Source organism: Strongylocentrotus purpuratus, unplaced genomic scaffold (assembly GCF_000002235.5).
Source record: "Strongylocentrotus purpuratus isolate Spur 01 unplaced genomic scaffold, Spur_5.0 spur5_scaffold_1, whole genome shotgun sequence".
NCBI lineage: Eukaryota > Metazoa > Echinodermata > Echinoidea > Camarodonta > Strongylocentrotidae > Strongylocentrotus > Strongylocentrotus purpuratus.
Genome location: NW_022145594.1, coordinates 22,223,711 through 22,244,151, shown reverse-complemented (window position 1 = coordinate 22,244,151; position 20,441 = coordinate 22,223,711). Strand labels below are relative to the sequence as shown.

At 35.8% G+C, this 20,441-nt stretch overlaps 1 long non-coding RNA gene across 1 annotated transcript; it reads left to right on the top strand.

Annotated features, from left to right (window-relative positions):
* The first annotated feature begins 13,612 nt into the window (after positions 1-13,612).
* On the top strand, positions 13,613-20,182 carry LOC105444199. Its single transcript, XR_004062638.1, has 4 exons — positions 13,613-13,941; positions 15,027-15,170; positions 17,997-18,100; positions 19,404-20,182. It is a non-coding gene; the product is annotated as an uncharacterized LOC105444199 (long non-coding RNA).
* The last annotated feature ends 259 nt before the right edge of the window (positions 20,183-20,441 follow it).

Below are 20,441 nucleotides of genomic sequence, written 5' to 3'. Positions count from 1 at the left end.
TAACAATTATTTCAACATTGGGTATACAGTAAATAATTCAGATACGGAAGGAGGCGAAAACTCGGAAAGCGTAGCTTGAGTTGGGAACGCCCATCATAAATTAACACAGTTACCGAAAGAACATTATAGATATTACTATAAAAATTACATTTTATATAACAGAAAGTTAATAGGAAAGAAAAAAAATTGTAAATGGAACAGAGAGAAGAAAAAAAAAGGAGGAGAGAATTAAGTATAGGAAGGCATGTTTACTTATAAAGATGATATTGAAGATGGATTAAAGTTGTGGCCTACTCATATTATTTATATCCTTTCTTCTTTGTTGAAAAGATTTTTTCCATCCATTTATCATTTGGCAGCGGTGGATCCAGGGGGGGGGGGGGGGAGGAGGGGGAGCGGAAGAGACATCGAAGAAAATTACACCTAACAGCGTCATTAGACGGACATTTATTTATTTATTTATTTATGATATTTATACAGGGTGGCACATATCACCAATTTGGTGGTCTTCCATGAGGCCCTATTTGGTAGGAACAAAACAAATAACAGCATCAAAAACAAAATAGATAAATAAACAAGCATATAAGCAGGTAAAATACAAATTAATTGGTATCCCCATGAAATAACTGATCATTCAAGAATCATCCTTGATCATTTACAAGAAATAGGTGAATGGAATTTTCAAGTGACCTTCTTTTTTTTTTTGTAATGAAAATAAAATAAAGAATAGATGATAACCACGTATTCAAATGAAGAAAAACAATTGATTGAAAACGTTCATTTTATAATGTGAAATAGCTTAACGCACGGGATACCAAAATTGGTATATACATATTTACATTCAATTGCTCTTTAACTAATACACTTGGATAAAATGGATACATTACATGTATGAATACATTAAATAACGATAACCATGTCAACCAAATATCACAATCTGGCAAATAGGGGAAATGGTTAGCTTCGCACGAACCCCCCCCCCCCCCCCCCGAAAAATAAAAAAAAACATTTACACGTCATCTACAGATAACAGGGCTTTTAGAGCGTGCTTAAAACTCTTCAAAGTAGGTGACATGTTATGTTGACAGAACTTTCAAGTTGGTTCCGTATGTTGGTTCCATATATTGGTTCCATATGTTGGTTGGTTGGTCCCATATGTTGGTTTGAAGAAAAAAATGAGTCACCAAGTAGACATGGTCATTAGCAGGACATTTTCCTGTCCTGTTAATGATTTAACAATAGAATTGCTGCCCTCTACGATCGTTTGCAGGCAGAGGAAACTTATAGGCCTCCCAAGGAAAAAAAAAGGTTTGTTCGTTAGTAATAAGCTTTATTACTGATATTGTTTTGAATTTAGGGTCAGGGTTAGGGTAATATACCAGTTTTCATGATACCATTTAGGGTTATATATAGATGTCCTGTTAATACAACATATTCTCTATTCCGCCATGCAATCCAGTGGTGTACGCCCCTATGCCTCAGTCACACCTTTGCGTATGATGCTGCGTATGGCTGCGCTGTACGGGGTATATCAATACGCAGCCGTTCCCAGCAATACGCGGCAAATTTGAAGGTAGCAGTCACACTATTGCGTATCTAGCTCGTAGGTAGCTCGTATGCCGCTCGTACTAAGACTGCCTACGGTTGCCTATGACCACGCTATAGCTCGCTGTTGCTCATAGCAGTACGATTCAATACGCAGTTTGCTCGCCACGTTGCGTATGTAACTGGTTCTTTGCTCGTTTGCTGCTCGCTAGCCGCTCGCACCAGTACGTCTCGTTGCGTCTCACTGCGTGTTCGCTCGATTTAGCTCGTCTGTTGTTCGTTCTACTGCGTGCCAGCTCGCTCTACAGCGTACCAGCTCGCTTGGGCTGCGACGGCGTATAAATAAAAGTCATTTTGCGGGCTTCTGACGAGTCTACATCTACAAGAAAAATCAAAATTATGAAAAAAGATTGCCTAGCAGCAGCGCTCTGCCTTGCAAAAGCTTAAGCTTTTGGTTCAGCAGGAAGAAGCAGAGGCGAATGATGTTTATTTAATAACGTTATGAAGCGCAGCGACGGTGGTTGGTGCTAGGCAACTAATCGCAGTGAGAGAGAGAGCTAAAGCGAACGGCGTACGAGCTAGACTCGCTGCGTAGCGAGCGGCAATTGCAACAGTTCTTGCTGATGCGAGTGGTAGGCGAGCAACAGCGCAACAATACGCGCAATAATGCGAACGACAACGAGCTCTGGCGAGGTAAATCGTGCAGGGAACGCAGCTATAGGCAGTGACACGCGCTCCAAAAAAAGAGGTGCTTATGGTTGCGTATACTTGCGCTAAGCCACTCGATGTTGCTCGCATTCACTGGTTGCCACTCGTATCCGCTCGTAGGTGATTTGACCTTGCGTTTGCTTGCGATAGTTTAGAAAATTTTAAAACTAGCGAGTGGCAAACGCAGGCCTTTGCGCTAGTCTGCGTATTGAGTACGCAGTGAGCACGTTTCGTTGCGCTTTATTGGGTGTGACTGCCTATGTCTGCGTTCGGGCAATACGCAGCAATACGCAAGCCCAATACGCAAAGGTGTGACTGAGGCATTAGATTTCCGATATAAGATCTCTACGATTCTTGTACACAAAGCCCTCTCTTGTTCGCATTATTTCTTTGATTTGGTTTTATTTCTGCATTAATTTCTGTATTTTTTTTCTTCCAAATACAAGAACTAAATTTTTAAAAACAGGGACAAGACGTAAGGTGTAAAACAAATATTCAAACAATACTTACTTCATATCAAAATGTGATGTACTTATATACATATGATAATGAAGTTGAAATTTCTTTAATTATAGTCTTTAATTAAAGTATTATTCTAACTATCCGTGCGAAACCGCCCTTTTAAGCGACGCTTGATTAGGAGGGCGTCCTCAGAAGAAAAATCGTATGGTGAAATTTAAATGAGAATGTTTTCACACGATCTGTTTGTGTGAGTTTTGTGTGTGTGGTGTGTGAGCGTGTGTGTTTGTAACTAATGGTGGATGTGTACGTAGCTCTGTCTGGTATATTGCAGTTGAAACAAATGTGGCCTTTTCAATATTGAAGGGAAAAAAAATACGAAAATCAGAAATTACTTGCAATGTGATCACAATTTGAGATGTAAATAATAATTGCCTATACTGCATGTTGAAGTCAATTATATCAATATATCTATATAAGAGTTTTTTAAAGAGATTTTTTAAAGAAAAGAGAGGTGAACATTAATGTATTTTGGGGTGTGACAGATGTTCTGCTTGAGAGGAAGATGTAGACAGGGCTTTAACTAAGAATAATATGCATATTTCTTCAAAATAAAAGTACATCTTAAGAATGGCTTATCTTATACACCTGTATTGTCATTGACACAAATGTCAAAGAAGTACATTTATTGTCTATCTACAATACATATATACATGTAATCTAAATGCCTATTTCTAAAAGAGTTTCACCTTTCAATTCTTTACGTTTTATCGCTATCTTTTGAGGGTAGAAAGTACATATGCCTACACTCTTGCGAATGAAGTTGGAAGATAATTTCCCTACCTCTATTCCTAAAATGATTGTATATTATTTAATTTTTGTATTAATAAATTCGATTTCTTTCAAGGAATTTATTGCTCAATATTGATGACTCTTTATATTAATGAATCAAATTCTGAGAGGATACTAACATCATTCTATCAATAATAAACCATATTGTTTTCATGAAAAGAGGCAAGGAAACAAATATTTTTTCAATTTTATTGGCAACAATGTACCTCCAAGTATTAAAGCTATAAACAATTCACTCTCATCTTCAATTGAAGTAAGATGTATCGAAGAAAACAAAACTGCATTGAATAAAGTTGAAGAAAAAAATTCAATAACCACCATTTATTTTACATTTTCATGTGAAATTAAATCGTTGTAATTTTCCTTAGTATCTCTGACAGTATTCTAAATGCTCAGTCTTCATCACGCCTGTTTTTTATCAAAGGGATGTGGTAAACTTTAATTCGTGGTCAAACCGAAACAACTGTCTAGAGTATGACCGCTACCACTAACTTACGAGTAAATAATTGCTCTAAATTCCCAGGCCCAATGATAAACTAAATAATTGACGAAACCTATGTTCAAATTTGCATTTGATAATAATAATACTAATAATAGTGTAAACTTATACAGCGCACACCTTATCCAGGAATGTTCATGGCGCTAGCTCAGCAACAGTTGTTTTCACAGTTTTGTTTACATTATTATATTTTTTTGTCGAGAAAATGCATGACTTATTTGTTTATGTTTGATTGTTTATCTTGAACGAAGAAGCAAACAAAAGTAAGACAATTTAAAACGGGACAAGTAATGAGGCCCAAAAAAAATCATTTGGTTTTCCTCGACCGCCCGCTCGTCATTTTCTGGCCGCTCGCATTTTTTTTTTTTTTTTTTTTTAATTCATTTTTTTGTTTAATTCAATGTTTTTTGTTTTTTTTATTGTTTTTTATTTAATTGTTTTGGGGGAGCAATCTTACATGCCAAACACACCATTTTATGCATTTGCAAGGATCAAAATGCGTCCCGTTGCCAGTTTTGACTTTTCAGTACGCAATTAGGTATATATTAAACTTGCCATTTTTATTGTTCTATGTCAAAATGCCGTTCATTCAAATCAAGTTCTGAGCACTCTTAAACTCATTTTAAAGCCCATCTGTACTAGTTTTCAGGAGGGATTAGACAACCCTTTAAGGTCACTGGACAGGTGGTTATCTCATCAAATCAGCTCTCAGTTAATATAAGATAAAGAGGATCATGGGGGACCAATGGTCACCGATTAGGCATTGCTTGCTACATAGAGGGCGCAAGTAGCTATAAGTAGTACAATGGAGATTTAAAAGGTGCTGTATTTCAAAGCTCAAAATACTTTCTGTGTTGGTCTCGATATTCATTGTACATCAAACTAGTCTTTTACATATTAAAGTAATTTATAGACTGTGTTTGTTTAAATGCTTGACAATACCAATGTTTATTTTTTTTATGGAAAACAAATATTAAAAAAAAAAAATGGGGGGGGGGGAAAGACACACAAAAAATAAAGTTTAAAAAAAAAAATTAAAAAATTTAAAAAAAAAAAAAAATCCGCCCGCCCGCCCCTACTCCAGAAAAGCAATCGAGAACAACCAAACAATTTTTTTTTTTGGCCTGATCTCATTACTCTTTAAGTTGATCAGTTAAGTTTTGAGAAGATACAAACTGTATTTAACAAGCATAAACCATTTTTGTCAAAATCATTTCATCATTCATGAAAACAGGAAAGAGATAAATGTGTCCAACTTCATGGGCAACAGTGTAACAAAAATGTATATATTACTTGGTGGAGGAGTAGTGGTCTTTTATGATTCATGATCCGGTTCAGTTTATTTGTGAAAGGTGGATGCCAGACTGATCAGAAGATGTATAATATCAGATTTCCCATGATCATGGGTCATCAGGTCATTAGATACTTCACTACTAACAAGAGAAAAATGATTTCAAGAGATACAAAACGCCATGCGGTCGAAACCATACGATAATTTATATAGTGACCTCAAGTTTAGTCGCCTCTAAAGTGGTGCTATGTCTAGAAGAAAAGTACTATATAAGTAAAAAATATTTTGATAAACGTAATTGATGATTTTTAACGAAAAGTAATAAAAACTGTTCAAATGACTTTTGTTTTTACAGTAATGATTTCTTTCTTCTATTTGGTTTATATTGATTTCATTTAGATATGCCAGAGAGGAAGAAAATCCACTAACTGTAAATCACCTAAGCCAGGTAGTTTTAAAATGAAAAATCCATGATCAGAAACTCAAGCGCAGTTTAGAATGACACTCAATTATTTGTTGGCTTTCTCGTTGTGCTGGATGCTTTTGTTTAGTTAGAAATGGTGGGAGATATTTCATTAGCCCGGGTTAAAGCGCAATCATCTGTATGGATATTTAGAGATATTTTAAGTGACGTTCATTAAATAGTAGAAAAGCAGTGTTTCTTTGAGAGGCAGCTTTCAAAGTTAAACTTCGTGATCAGATACAATGGAGGGTACCTTGTGGATAATTATCCGGACTGCGAATCACATGGGCCGATATTCGAATCCGGCCGCTGCACTAATATCATTTGCAATGCATTAACCTACATGTTCCAAACTCGACCAAGGTGTAGTAAGTGGCTACCAGGTAGGATGTATTCCTTGAATGCACTGTTCGCTACAGTTGCCGGAGCTAACCCTGAGAAAAAAATATCCGAAGTCCTTTGGAAGTGAATAGAGACGTTATATCATGAAGTGATTTGAGCTATACAATATCGGTAAATTATTATTATTATTAATAATATTATCATTATTGTAGCAATTCACTTGGTTTTTAAAAGGATTGTGTCTAATGGCGTAAATGTTGACGTACAGTAAGGCTGCTGTCGCTCCAGCGCCGTGAAAGAAGCAGAAACGGGAGAAAACAGAAAATTAGAAAAGAAAAAAGGGGGAAATACATTACCATCTCTTTTGTTTTATTTTATTGGTTTTATCAAGAAATAAATTCTATTGAGCTATTATTTCGGTACCTGTCCTTGAAGGGCTAAAACCATCGAAAAAAGCGCAGATTTTCCCTTTTTAATCAGTTCTTTTATATGAATAGATAGACTCTAGAAATGCTCTAGAAAGCAAGTTTGGGTAGTGAGAAAAAAAAATTGTAGATAAGTTGCGACACTATTTTGTATGATTTTTTTTTTTTTTTTTTTTGGTGGACGTATTCAAATTGCAGAAGGATTGTAAATGGGACAAAGGCAGAGACTCAAGTGTTAGTTTCGAAAAGCAACAGATCATGCATACAGGTGATACAGCTCTTCCCACGCGAAATTACAAGGGAATTGAAAGAGGGTAGGAGTTGGGGGATGTCCATCGCCTGACTACTTAAATATGTGACCATTACAGCAACGTAGGTCTAGATGTTATAACATCTGTAGACTTTATACGATATATGCAAGGCACAATGCGGTTATAAAAATTAAATGTAGTTGATTTTTTTCGAAAGCATTTGCGATCGTCTAATTTGAGCTCATGGGAATATTGGTTATTGTTATATTTTTAATTGCCTGCCTTACGCCTATATAGCAAATTACTCACATATCTAAGTCATATGTAATACTTCATTAAACTTTTCAAAAACATCTATATAAAAGCTTACCTCATCTTTTTTCTTCTTAATCGTTGCATAAACTAAGGACAGTGCCATGAAGCCCCTGCATACGGTTATAAATCCCAATATCATTGTTATTATCACTTTTACTATTGTTGTTATTATTATGATTATGAATATGAACATTATCATTATTAAAATTATTAACATTATAATTATGATCGTCAGACTAGGATATTGATATACATTCCTTTCAAATAAGAGATAGCTCCCCCCCCCCCCTAAAAAAAAAAAAAAAAAAAAAAGGAACTCAAACTAAACTAAAATGTGATAAAATATAATGGATGTTATTAACTCTTTCAGATTTTGTTTCCAAAAATACAATTTAAACTTGTTGTTAACTCACCTCACCCCCCCCCCCCCCCCCCTTCCGATATCCCTGTTCTGCCCTTACAACCTTAATGAAACTTTAGGAAAGTGAAATAGAGCGAAGCAGATGTAATACTGTCAAGTACCATGCTCCCGGAATTCTTTGCCACAACAAAAGTCTTTACGAAGAGTTAACGTGCACTTTCAAAATGTTTATGACTTGTTAAGATGTCATATCCTTCCGATGTGAAACAATCGAGAAAATGTATGAAACCTTGAGAGTTCTGTTTGTGTGCTCTTTTGAAAATTATTTGTAACTCTTGAATAGGAAATAGAAGCTCGTTTCACTACAGATAACGTTACACCCACCCAACTAATTTCGAAGAGATTTACTCAGATCAATTTGTAATGTTTGCCTAATCCTTTGACTATTCAGCTATCGCTATGAACATGACGGACAAAGAAAGAAGACAAAATATACAGTTCCTCATTCCAACCTCAATAATTGCTGTGGTAGACAAAAGAACATCCCTTCACTGCTGTTATGTAAAAATGTGTAGAACAGGTGTCACATGCATATTCACCTGTTCGACTTATTTTACATAATAGCAGTGAAGGGATGTTCCTTTGTCTACCACAGCAATTGCTGAGGGTAGTAGAATGAGGAACTGTATATTATGTCCTCTTTCTTTGTCCGTCATATTCATAGTGTATCTAACTCCCATAGACGTTACACATGGATTTTTTAAAAACCGTCTAATTCCCGAAGGCTTTTTGAAATGTTCAGAGGGTCAAGGATTGGCATGTGGTACTCGCGTATCATGATGTTTCATGGCTTCATGTCATAGCTATCGTTTCAGCCATAACGCAGGCGAAGGCTGTTTTGTAACTTAGTGCCTATAAGAATCCCCGCCCCCCCCCCCACCCTCCCAACAAAATAATAACAATAATGAGAATATTAATAGGAATAGGAATATTAATGATAATAAATAAAATAAGTAAATATTTACCAATCCGATTTCTCTTGCTTATTGATTGTTTTACTTTGTACATACATTTGAAGACATCAACTCTTCCAAATATTGCTATAATGGTCAGGAGTTGTACTAGAAGAATAATTATGGGGACGGGGTACTGTGTGGTTTTGGTCGGCTGTGAAGTTTCTTGCATTCATTTTCTCTATTTGCCTCTCCTAATTTGTTGGATTTTCTTCAGCCCCCCACCCCACTCCACCATAAATACACGTATGTGTGTGTTTTGTGTGTGTATATATGCATACCCCTTCGTTACTTTTCCAATGATTTAGATGTTGTTTTTGTATTAAACTCACATATGAAAGGCGGACAAGTTGTATATGTACACCACCGGATGGAAGTATCGAGTTTTATTCCAGATATTTGTGTCTGATATATATGTTAGTCTGAATAAAGATGTTCAAATAAATAAATAAATACATAAAAAAGGTGTATAGCGTTTTCTTGGTAAAATTCAGGTTTATTTTTAGCTCCATCCGGTTGATGAGTTCGCATAACCGAAAGTAAAAGTAAAATGACACTCACGATCTTTATCTAATTATGATTCTTCTTGTGAACTAGATTTCCCCAGCCAATGGTTCGTGATAAATGTATGAATGGATTCACAACAACGAGCACTCATACTTAAGAGCATTACATCCAGACACAATCTCCTAGACGCAGTGTGAAGGCAGTATCAGGAAGAGAAAGCATCACAGTTTCTTACGGATCCGCTTTGTCTGCCGCACCTCGGATAAACTTAGTTCTGAATTTCAAATATCACGTTGACAGGATGCGGAGGACAAGACAGCTGGTGTTATTTGCCTTTTCTGGTAAGAATTTGAAGAAAAAATGTGGATATGAGGTTCAAGATAGTTCTCGAAGGAAATACGTAGATTTCAAAGATGTACATTTGGATAAGAATCACACATCGCAATACATGACGCTAAATGTTTACCGCCATGGATTGATTAGAACTGTGTTCATTAAACTCAATTAGGAAAGGTAAAGTTTGACATCGAAAGGGTCATTCCACAAAAACTAGGTGGCCTACTTTGTAAACGACATGAATATAAAACGAGAGAGAGACAGAGAGAGAGATCGACGATCTTTGAATGTTGGAGCTTTAAATATGTAGCTGATGAAAATAATGAACAGGAATTCACAAAATATGTTTATCTCATGATCTTAAGCAACTATACTTTATAAGATTTATCTTTTTGTTCTATGTAGTGCTAATGACTGTAAGAGCTGGGACTGGACAAGCTACGACCCCCTATCCCCGTATAGTAGCCAAGAACGGGGATAATGTCACCTTACCATGTTCGCATAAATGGAATCTTTCTAAGGAAGAGGACAGGCTAACCCTTGATCATGCTACATGGTTTCTTACGGTAATTACTAAGGCTTGTTTAGATGGCGCTGTAAAGGAGTATATGCATTTTTACGAAGATGTTAGTTATTCAAGACACCTTTACTGTGTGACTTGTGAATATGTTTAGTTTAGTACCAATACTGATGTAATCAGAATTTTATATCATGCTGGGGTATTTTTGCTTGTAATAATGTTCTAGAGCACTGAGTGAACTATTTTGTAGTATATTTTACACCAAAGTGCTTATTATGTAATGTCGACACTATGTTATATTCCACCGTGACGTATGTATTATTATGATTGTATTCTAATAGGGGATCAAAAGTGTCAATGAAAATAATAAAAATTATTTAAGTCTTTATTTTTTAACTCAGTAACATATATTACTTTTTTGTAAACACTGTGATATAATTGTAATAGAAAGATCGTACTGTTCTTCTTATTATAATTATTACAATTATTATTATTATTATTATCATTATTAATATTGTTATGATTATTATCATTATAAGTGTATTGATTAACGATAATATTGCAGAATCCCGATAATCCTGATACGACTGTCGCTTCTCATGACTGTCCTGGGGACCTTTTATCTTGCAAGACCAGAACATCCAAGAGCCAGACTTTCTTTGACTTGGATTTTGACAACAAGAAAACAATCTAATTATCGCAGATGTTCGTAGCACCGACAGTGGTCTCTATTTCTGTGTAGTAGTGACAACAGAAGGTCTAATCCAACAAACAGTCAGTCTGAGTGTTGGTGGTAAGTAAACTGCCAATCAGGGTCGGAGTCAGTTTATTTTGAAAAGGGGGTTAAGGCAAATTAAATAAAATACTTCGAGAAGCAAAGAATAAAAATAATACATCATATTTTACTAAGGTTATGTAGATGAAACATCTTTGACAACAAGAAATTCCCGAACGGTTTAGAGTTGTCATAATCATTCTGGGTCGGAAATATCAAAGTGGGAAACATTTTCTGTTATGTATGAAGGTTTGCCATATTTGTTTAGACTTGGGGTAAATCACACTTTATAGACGATATGATTCTACTAACTATATAATGTCAGAAATACCTCTACAAACCCTTCCTTGATTATAAAATAACAAATATTTTTTTGGATGATTTGCAGGTCTCTCTAGACAATATCAGCTTTCATCAATGTCTCATGTTTGAGGATCTCTTTTTCTTTTTGAGAACTTTCAGTCAGACAGTAAATATATTATATCAGAAAATATTAATATTTGTTTTATCCGAATATGCATGTGGATGAAGACAATATCGGCTTTTGGTAATATCTTATTTGTTGAGGACCTTTTCCTCATTTTAGGAACTTTTCAGTTTATCTTCCCATCATGTTAACTGATTGAAACCTGGAATCAATAAATATGAAGATATAAGTTATACAAGTAAACTATATCCCATCCTGTTCAAGGGTGCTAAATATTTATCTTGCAAATGTTGTAAACATTTATGCGGTTTCAGGTGTCTCTTTAAGACTGTTAGAAATAAATTTGAAAGTGAATTCTTCAGAGAAGTTGTTTTAGTATCAGATTTAGTTTTGGCTTGCCACAAAGATGGCTAAAGTTAAACATTGTTGTAATTCACAACGGCCTCTTTTTGATAAAGGTTAAAATCCGACGCTAGGTTTAGGGTTTTGGTTCAAAATTAAGTCTTACTACAGAAAGTTGGTCTCAGGTCTATAGTTCCCCTTTATCATATTAAAAAAAAAAATATTTAGAATCAGTATCGAGTTTAACTGAATGAGTACAGTACAGTCAACAGTGACTTTTCTTCTTGGAATTTCAAACATGGGTGGCTGTTGTCAAATGTTTTATTTGTTTGTCTATTCTCGCCGTTTATTCATTCATGAAGCAACCGATACCTCCATGCGTATCAAGTCGTCTGGCGGTGTTCAGCCCGATGATCCTTCTAAAATAATCGTAACAGCCGATACGGAGGAAACACTAACATGTTCCACCTATCTTGGCAAGGACTTAACAGGAACTATATTATGGAACTCAGATGGACTTAATCTGACAGAGGTAAGTCGTAAGGTCAAGGCCCTGTTTCGTAAAAACTTGTTATAAATAACAAATGCTGAATATGTATATGACAAGTTTGCTCTCAGCCTATCAAATGACACTATTTCAGTAGCTTATAACAGTCATTGTAACTTGTTATTGATTATACGTTTCATGAAACAGGGCCAAGGATCATGATTGGGGACATCATGAGGCTATCTATCCTAAATTGAAGTTGAATATACATTGGAGAAAATGAAATGTAAAAAAATAAATGTTATATTTAATAATCAGTTACTACTTTTAACATATCATGCCTGACTGGAAAATGAAATAATAAAAATATTGACCATTCAGTTGACTATCACATATAATATCTTCCATGACTATAATAATATTAATCGAATTAAATGTTTTTTTGTGTTATAGTTGTTTTATTTTCTGCCTGTGGAATATCATTGGTGTATGTTTTGTTCCTTTAATGCAGACACTTCAGGAACGGATAAGCATCAGTGATGACGAATTAGATTATGTGACGGCGTCTGTCACGTTCCATCCGACTCATGCCGATAATAACAAATGGGTGGAATGTGGCATCACGGAGAGTACAAAATCACCAAGACGCTTCAGCTTGAAAGTCCAAGGTAAACTCCCAAAAGACTAAGATCGACTTTAATAAGTATCCTGCCACAGGGCTAATTCCCACTGTGCCAAGCCACAAATCCCCCCAGTGCCAAGTTTATAACGAGATATTTGGATTAACGCGATGGTACTATCAATAGCGCGTGCAAAACACTTGGCACAGTCCAATGGGTATGAACAATAACTGCTATTACGAATGCGTGCAAACATGCGAGAAGCAGAGAAGCAGTAGCTTGCTAGTGTATGCAAAGCACTATAACAATAGCGTGCATGGAGCCTTATGGCAGGCTATGAGTTAATAAGTTACAACTAGGACTATGGCAGGCCTTTCATTCACCACTGCTGGCATTGCTGTCTCAAAGGACGTGGTCACAAATATACAACATTTGAATGTCTTGGCAGTTAATGTTTGAGGGAAAATGATTAAAAATGAATAAAAGATTATAATTTTCCTTAGATATTTTCTCTCTTATTTTACATCTGGTTCAATACTTTTATGGACATGAATAGACTACCATAGTTTAATTCGTATAGTTTGTATAGGTAGAGCTTACATTTAAATGTAGCTCTGAGAAAACCTCTGTTACATTTGCACATCCCTTGAGAGACCACTGCTTGGAATGTTGAGTAGCAATCAATGGTAATTAATAGGGACTTTTAGATTTGCGTGGACTGATACGTGTGACGTCCATTCAAGTCAGTGCATTAAAAGAACGTCGATCGTAGCAATCCCCATTGTCTTCGTGTGAATCTAAAAGTCCCAAGTATCGCACCGGAAACAGTACAATAGTCATAAAGCCTGTGGTATATCTATTCTACAATGAATGAATTATGGCACATTGAGATGAGTTTTGAGGAATCTATGAGTTAAGGTCAGTAAGCTTATTTGCAAATTCCGATTAAATTCATCTAGTACTACATAGCGAGCGAAGAAAATCAACGCCCTTCGCATCCTCTTCAATCAGCACAACATTTCCCTTTGATATCATGGGTGAAATATGATTTTTTTTTTTTTTTTTTTTTTTTTTTTTTTTTTTTTTTTTTTTTTTTTTTAGGAGTGTCTGAAAATATCTAGTATTCTTACATTTTGATCGCATCTTTAAACCTTTTTTTCCTTTTTTCATACGACCAGACAAGACGGATAAATCCAGCCAAGGTAACTTTGGTATCCCTATAAACAATGGAACTTCGCCGAGCCAAGTGTGTTTTCATCATCAAAGTCGAGATCCCACTCGGAACAAGACGTGTTGTCAAGCTGATGATATTGTGTTTCTACCCAATAGGCTTTCGAATGGCGATATCAGCATTTTATGCTGTACAAACAGCGTTTGCCAAGGCTTCCAACTCAACATTGTAGGTATGGAGATTGATTTGATTTAAATTGAAATGATTTGAGTTTATAATTCATTACCAACAGTCGTCACCGACTACGGGGGATGTTTCACAAAGGCTTTTTTTCAATGACAAATGACAAAATTCAGTGACAAATCTGCTGATAACCAATCACAAGCGAGGATTTCAGTAGCTTATTACATAAACTGTCATTTGTCACCGATGACAATTTTTTGTGAAATAGGGTCCTGGTGATTCCAAGAAAAGAATCTCTCCAGGATACTTAGTCCTGTGCAAGTATGCCAGTTTCTCTTAACGCCCCACTGTCCAACTTGTAGCTACTTGCTCCCTCTATATAGAAAACTTCCCCAATCGGTGCCTGTTGGTCCCCCATGATCCTCTATTTCTTATGTTATTTGAGAGCTGAGTTGATGAGATAGCCACCTGTCAGTGACCTTGCTCTGTGGTCTAATCCCTCCTAGCCACACTAGTATTGATAAGCTTTAATAAATTGTCTGTTTTGGGGGTCACATCAACGAATAGCTTAGGGCCTACAATACGCATAGACAAAGTTTTGTAAGATGAACAGACAGATTAATATGGTGCAAATAGAGGTATTATGTAGATCTCTGTACATCTATTTTGTTTCTTTCCCAATAATAAAATGTATGTGCATCGTTTGTTGAGTATTCCGTAAGTCGCTATCCTGGCATCAAGTAGGAGTAATTAAAATTCGACCCGATTGATCTGATTATACAGTGACCATTTTATTCTTTATTAAGAGTGGATATATGAGACGAGCGTAAAGAATAATGATCGATTAGCATTGTAAATCATTGGATATTTGATGACCTGTAACAATGTTACATTATTGTTTTAAAGAAAGACAGCCAGAAAAAAAGCCTTCCCTTTCTTATTCTATCATCTTTTAACATATTTATATCTATGTATGTATCTATTTGTTAAATTGATCTATCTGTATATAATGTTTTCCTTACCAATAATGCTTTTCTCTCAAATTTTCTTTTTTTTCAAACCGTTTCTCTCTTTCTTTCTCCTTCTTTTTCCCCTCTCTCTCTCTCTCTCTCTCTTTCTCTTTCTCTCATCCAGAAGATGATAAGTCTGATGCAAACCATAGTGAAAGCAGTGGACATAACTTTACCATTGCGACTGTAATGTCCATTTCGCTTTATGTAGTCATTGGTACTGGCATCGTCGTCATTGCAGCTGTGTTCATCTGGAGAAAGAGAAAAGGTAATATACATGATCATCTTGGTCTCTCTCTCTATCTCTCTCTCCCTCCCCCCCCCCCCCTCTCTCTCTCTCTGTCTGTCTGTCTGTCTCTCTTTCTATATATCGCTATATATCTCTCTATTTAGTTCCCCACCCATTTTTACTCTCTTTGTCCGATTTCGTGCAAACTTTCACCAATCTGCTTATTATTTTTTCTGTTTTGTGTAAGAGCACTTTGTTTGTTTGTCTCTTTCATTTTATTTCTGCAATATTCAACATAAAAGAAGGTAATATAAATTAAGACCTACGTATACAACGTAAATCAATTAAATTAGCATAACTTTTTAAAAACACATAGTTGACAAATCATTTCAAAATTGAATATAACAAAACTATCGAGGTTGGACTTTTCTTTAATACCTAGCCCTCCATACACAAACACATAACATTAGCCATGAGCCATATGTATCATGACAACTTTGAAGGTTTTAATGGAATATTAAACTTCGAACGAGAATATCATGCGATCTATACACATAGTTTATATCATTGAAAATTCAAGGAAAAAATCAAGTCCGGCATTATGTTCCACAAGTTAAGTAATTCATCATAGATGTCAGGTAAATATAGAGATAGCCGGGATCTAAAGGAGAGTGAGCAGTGTTGACCCCAAACACATCTCAAGAACCTTTGTCTTTTGGTTTCACTCTGACCAATGACGCTCATTAATCAAAAATTGGAAAAAGTTATATTTGTTTTCAAAATATTCTTAAACGTGTCTGAAATCTATCATTTGATATTAATTACGTATTTCGGCATGATTTATTACTGTTTGGTGAAATCAGTTATTACTAGAAAAATAGTAAATGTTTTACCAGTGTATTATCACACGTAACATACTCTCTTAAAAACGCTTAAACGGTTGGATTCCAATTAGCAACAAAGTTATTTATATCATGGTGTTACTTCCTTGATCGCTTTCTTTTGGCAATCTTGGCATTTTGAGATTCTTAGGCAAGGTGGCTTAGATATAGAATTTCTCTGACAACAAAACAAAAATATAAATATGTTCGGGATATGCTTTTTACCTAAAGACAACCCCCACCCCCTCACCACCACCACCACCACCACCAAAAGACAACAACTACCGGAGTTTTCTTGTGCAGGCCCAGATCTTCCGCTTAAAGTTGCATTGTTAGCTGGAGTGTAATATTGAGTTATATTTATGCGTCTTTTTTTAAGAAAAGTACTTTGTTATCGGTTTGTACTGATGATATATAATCTGTATAAGTCATCATTACTTCAGAAGAAGCAAATAAAGAAAATTACATTGACATTATCCAGATCCTCCGCCATAAGAAGATAAATATTTCCCCACCAACTGACAAGAGGCAAGGTCACAAATACAATAACATAATATACAGTAAGTAATTTTAAAAAAAAAGAGTAAAAAGTGTCATTCGAAAAATAAACAGGAACAAGAATCAAATATACATAGACAAAATCAAAACAAATTCCTTAAATATGAGAATAAGAACAATATAATGCAACAGATGAAACAATAAGGTAATATGTAAATACAATGCTTGAATTTACGCATCGTTCATTAGAAAGGATACCTGTGTTTTAAATAGGGGAAGAGCAGTTTAGATCCCTTGCGGAAGTGATTATTGATTTATTTTAGAAAAAAATGAATTTTCCCTCATCTCTCCCATGAAGCATCGTATTGCATCTTTTATCAAACGTGTTGCTACTCTATTGATTAAAAGCTTCCTGCTTCTAATTACTCGAAACTGCGCATGTATGGTATTTGAAGCACTCTTTCTATGAAAGAGGTAGTTTTGAAACGATAGCTCTCTCTGTCAAGAGATTATCAACCATTGTCAATTTATTCATACATTGAATTTCCAACTGAGCAAAGTGAGATATATTTATACGTGATGTCATAATGCATTCATCTAAATGCATCATGTAATGATTTGTATGAGCAGTGGTATGAGCTATTTCAGGGCTGTTTATAGGAGAGGGGATATGAAGCAGTAAGTTAATGGGATTTCTCATGGCGTCGATTTGTTTAGCGACAGAGAAAATACCAATGATTATTTTATGTATTACACATGTAGCAATAATAATCCAATGCCAGCCCCATTGGCGAAAAAGTTGATAAGATGTCAAGAAAATTAGATATTCATATTTTTTCTACATCTGAAATACATTATAATGAATAATCGTTTGACACATAATATCTTTATATATATATATATATATATATAAAACATATAATATTCTAATCAATAGGACACCTTAATAATTTGAATACAATTGTTGTGTAACTATATGTACTTGTGTAGATATAAGTATATCAAACCATGAAATGCTAACGTTTATACCTGATGAAAATAAATCGAAAACGCTGGTGAAGTTCAATCTATGCATCTTGTGTATTGCATCTAGCGTCGTGAATTGATACATTTTGTACCAGATGTTTTCTTCAAGAGATATATAAGTATATCACACCATGAAATGCTAACGTTTATACCTGATGTAAATAAATCGAAATCGCTCATGAAGTTCAACCCATGCATCTTGTGTATTGCATCTAGCGTCGTGAATTGATACATTTTGTACCAGATGTTTTCTTCAAGAGATATATATATATAAAGAAGGAGTAGTATCAACATTTGTATGCACCCTTTTCCAAATATTCTTCTTAATACCATATATGAAAATGTCGCCATGAGGAACAAACATATTGCAAAATATTGTTGACGATGGTCACATTTTATATCAACTTTGTATCATTCAAATTTCTTTATTTTCTCCAAATCACTTTCAATTTAATCTCAGCTTTGAGATGTCGCCATCACGAGGAACACATATACTGTGAGCCACCAGCCCTCCCAGCAAGACTGTCATCCTTACCTCACCCTCCTCTCTCCTGGATCGAATGCGTAAGTAGCAGTGACATAATCTTTGCCCAGTGCCCCCCCCCCCTTCCCCTTACCCTCAACCCCACCGCCCCCTTTATTTTTTAACCCGCCAACAACTGAGTTCTCTCATTTCTACTGGTATACAGAAACAATTCGGTTCTAATTGGGAAATGAGCTACAACCAATGTAGCATGCCTTTAGTACCAAACGATTGTGTCCGCTTAAAATGATGTCGAAAATTATTTAACTTTTTTTTTTTTTTTTTTTGGGGGGGAGGCTTGTTGGATAATTTTCGGCATGAATCTCCCCCAAAAATCTGGATCGGCCCCAGATCCTTTCATTCGAAGTTGGATTGTTTATTCTCGCCCCCCCCCCTTTCTCCCCACAAACTTAAACTATGTAATCATGCATGGCTATGGTTTGTACATATATATTATATATACACAGGCAGCAATAAAAAAAAATGCCCGCATAAAAGTTGACTTGGGCTTAGACGTCTTCCCTGATTCGACTTCCTGACTTAGGGGGAGGGAAATCATCCATAATAGTACGTAGTTTCGGGGATCGGAATCCATACCTGTTTGAAGTCCGGAGACTTATCCACTAGACAAGGATAGCCCTACAACGAATACCCATTATAAATACCCACGCAGTCATTCTGGAGTTTCCCACCTACTAATTAAATAATATTAGCTGACCCCGCCTGTAATTAATTTGATAATTAATATTCTACGAACAATCAGGATTCCGGTTTCGAGGGGAAATGGTTTTGTTAACGGCAACCGGACTTTTCAGTTCCATTCAAACTTAGTTTTGTTATCTCTCTCTCTCTCTCTCCCCTCCCTCTATACATATTCTACTCGTATTGAGAACAAAGTACATCGTACTATTGTTTCAATAAGCTGAAGATATATTAATTTCCCTTTTCCTTGTCTTTTGTAGTTATTGTGATGTCGGTTCATGTATCCCTTAACTCTTCCTTTCCCTGACTGTTAGCGTGTATTGTATTTCATAAAACTAACTTTAGTTAATTATGTCATTTGCAGTCTAAGGAGCCTATCCACAACAATCTCTGCTTTAATTTCCATAGGCTCCGCAACTATATCTCTCAAGTTCAACTGAAGGACAATTTTCTAAATAGTGTGTACCGGTATTGTATGTACATGCATATTATAATCATTTTCATTATGTTGTTATACTTTTTTTAAATTGAGATATTGTGGAAACCAATAAACTATCCATCTATTTATCTCTCTTTCTCTCTCCCTCTCTCTCTCCCCCCCCCCCCCCCCTCTCTCTCTCTCTCTCCCGTTCAATCATGCAGGAACAAGAAGACGACTCTTTCGATGACGGCAACTATGCTGGAGACGATGAATTGCAGGAACTCTCTACCACGTATTCCGACTTTGTCCCTGGAGCACACCGGTCGCTCACTAGGACGATCTCAACGCTCAGTCGCAGAGGCCTTCGTGACTCGGAAGTGGTCTACGCGAACTTTCCGTTTACGACTGTTCTTTCAAGAATTAAAGCGGTTGGATGGTCCTATTTCTGAGGATATTGTGTATATGTGGATTCTGAGTATATGTGTACCTCCCAAAAAGTCATGATAATGGTGCAAAAGTTGAGGACGTTTTGCGGTGGTGAAGTCGGAGACAGCTGCAATTTATAGTCGTTGGGCCGCTGAAAAAAAAAGAAATTATATCTTCTTTAGGATTTGAAAACGAACTTGGATCTAAACCAAGGCCACGCACCCCCCCCCCCCGAAAAAAATGGCCTCGACGGAAACACTAAAGAGTCTATTTAGATGGAAAAGCAATGTTAAAACACCGTGGTGACAATGTGTATTGCGTCATTTACTTGGAGAAATCAGACGCTTGACAGTATGGCAATGTGATTATGGACAACCATTGAACAATATTTGTTTGCCTTATTTGAAGGATAGCGTCAGCGATTAATACAGTCAAAAATGAATGAGGAAAAGTACTTTCTTCAAAATAATTAGAAATTAAGTACCAACAAGACTGGGGTTCTATATGGAGGGACATATCCTAATAAGGGAGTTTACAGCTAGATAGCACATGTTACAAATGACCCCAAATATCCACAGATCTTTTACACATGGAGAAGTTCCACTTTGAGCATCTTAGAATAATAACTGCCAAAGTCCTAGATGTGCTTCATGAATACCTTTTGTTTGACCTCTTGAAAAGAATACTTCCACCTTCGTATCATAGAATGTACCGTTGGTGCATAAATGAATAATGTTACATAACTTTCATGAGCGCATATCCAGTATTCATCTCTGTGGGTTTTACCATTTTGGTACATATGACCTTTATCTGCCCATGCGCAGATTGTATCT